The following is a 2,710-nucleotide window of genomic DNA, read 5'->3' as shown; positions in this document are numbered from 1 at the left end:
TGAGATTTATTCTGTAAATATATAAAGGGGAGAAACATTAGTAACGAAGTTATTCGTTCCGCCTGCGTCTTCTTTAGCCAGCACATCCGTCTTCTCATTACCCACTGGTCCACAATGTCTAGATACGCAGCACAGAGTAATATTATGCTGTTCAGTGAGAACTTTATAGCTTTCTACGACAGACGTTGACTGTATGTTTGGATTAACCAAATGATGAAATTTGCTTCTCTTAGAGGGTCCGCAAACCAAATCTGGGGATCGGTTTATATGGAGGATATTTATAATTACGGACCGATATGGACCAATTTTGGCATGGTTGTTAGAGACCATATACTAACACCACGTACCAAATTTCAACCGGATCGGATGAATTTTGCTCCTTTAAGAGGCTCCGGAGGTCAAATCTGGGGATCGGTTTATATGGGGCTATATATAAATATGATCCGATATGGACCAATTTTCTGATACATCGGGCTGCCACTTAACCTAACCTAGTATATGGTATCCAACAACCATGCAGGAATTGGTTCTTATCAGTCCATAATTATATATAGCCCCCATATAAACCGATCTCCAGATTTGACCTCCGGTGCCTTTTGGATAAGCCAAATGCATCCGATCTTGTTGAAATTTGGTACGTGGTGGTAGTATATGATATTTAACAACCATGTCAAAAGTGGTCCATATCAGTCCATAATCATATATAGCCCCCATATAAGCCGATACCGAGATTTGGTTTGGAGCCTCTTGGAGGAGCAAATTTCATCCGAGTCAGTTGAAATTAGGTACATTGTGCTAGTATATGGTCGTTAACAACCATGCCTAACTAGGTTCATATCGGTCTATAGCTATATATAGCCCTCAGATAAATCGATCCCCAATCACACAAAAATTGGTCCATATAAAGCTCATAATTATATCATCAGGTTGGCTGATAAGTCCCCGGTCTAACAAAGAAAATCACATTTTTTTGTCAAACTTCTTTTTTATTATTCAACATAGTTCCCTTCAAGAGCGATATAACGATTATAACGACCTTCCAATTTTTTTGATACCATTTTGGTAGTACTCCTTCGGTTTTGCCTCAAAATAGGCCTCAGTTTCGGCGATCACCTCTTCATTGCAGTCAATTTTTTTTTCCCTGCGAGCATCCTTTTGAGGTCTGAGAACAAGAAAAAGTCGCTGGGTGCCAGATCTGGAGAATACGCTGGGTGGGGAAGCAATTCGAAGCCCAATTCATGAATGTTTGCCATCGTTCTCAATGACTTGTGGCACGGTGTGTTGTCTTGGTGGAACAACACTTTTTTCTTCTTCATATGGGGCGATTTCGACCTTCAAACGCTCCAATAACGCCATATAATAGTCACTGTTGATGGTTTTTCCCTTCTCAAGATAATCGATACAAATTATTCCATGTGCATCCCAAAGAACAGAGGCCATTACTTTGTCAGCGGACTTTTGAGTCTTTCCACGCTTTCCACGGAGATGGTTCACCGGTCGCTGTCCACTCAGCCGACTGTCGATTGGACTCAGGAGTGTAGTGATGGAGCCATGTTTCATCCATTGTCACATATCGGCGGAAAAATTCGGCTGCAAACACCGCTCAGAATCATCAACACGTTGTTGTTTTTGGTCAAATGTGAGCTCGCGCGGCACCCATTTTGCACAGAGCTTCCTCATATCCAAATATTGATGAATGATATTACAAACACGTTCCTTTGATATCTTTAAGGCCTCTGCTATCTCGATCAACTTCATTTTACGGTCATTCAAAATCATTTTGTGGATTTTTTTGATGTTTTCGTCGGTAACCACCTCTTTCGGGCGTCCACTGCGTTCACCGACCTCCGTGCTCATTTCACCACGCTTGAATTTTGCATACCAATCAATTATTATTGACTTCCCTGGGGCAGAGTCCGGAAACTCATTATCAAGCCAAGTTTTTGCCTCCACCGTATTTTTTCCCTTCAGAAAACAGTATTTTATCAAAACACGAAATTCCTTTTTTCCCTTTTTGTTTTTCACAATAACAAAAGTTGCTTCACAAACACGCTCTATCTCACAAATTTTGACACGAATCATTTGAAGGTTGTTACTATATAAAAATAATATGCATTTAATACTAGCGACGCCATCTATGTGTCAGATCGGGTACTTATCAGCCAACCTGTTATATAGCCCCCATATAAGCGACCCCCATATTTCAATTCTGGCTCTCTAGGTACCGTGAAAAAGTCCATATCGATTCGTAATTATTTGTAGACTTACCTATACATAACTGTTTTGTCTAATATATACCACGTATGGACTAACTCATAATTTAGAAAACGGTGTTAATAAGTTTTAAGATACCACAACCCAAGTAATTCAATTGTGGATGACCGTCTTTCGTAGAAGTTTCTACGATCTTATGTACCCTCCATGGTGGAGGGTACATAAGATTCGGCCTGACCGAACTTACAGCCGTATATACTTGTTTAATTTTTTTATACAAATGAACATCCAATGCTTTAATTCTAAAGAAATGATAGGATGTCCTATATATGAAAATTTGCACATATTGGAATATATCAAAATTTGCAAGATTTTGGGGTCGAAACTACCCAGTAAAAAATGGGTCGCCAAAAAAGTAATGAAAATGTTATTTTTGGATCCGGAAGTGGTGCAAAATAGGCGCAGAAGCGATGAATTCAACATGGGCTTGTCATAG

The sequence above is a fragment of the Haematobia irritans genome, chromosome 4 (assembly GCF_050003625.1).
Source record: "Haematobia irritans isolate KBUSLIRL chromosome 4, ASM5000362v1, whole genome shotgun sequence".
NCBI lineage: Eukaryota > Metazoa > Arthropoda > Insecta > Diptera > Muscidae > Haematobia > Haematobia irritans.
The sequence above is the reverse complement of the archived record's forward strand: the minus strand, read 5'-3'. Positions refer to the sequence as shown.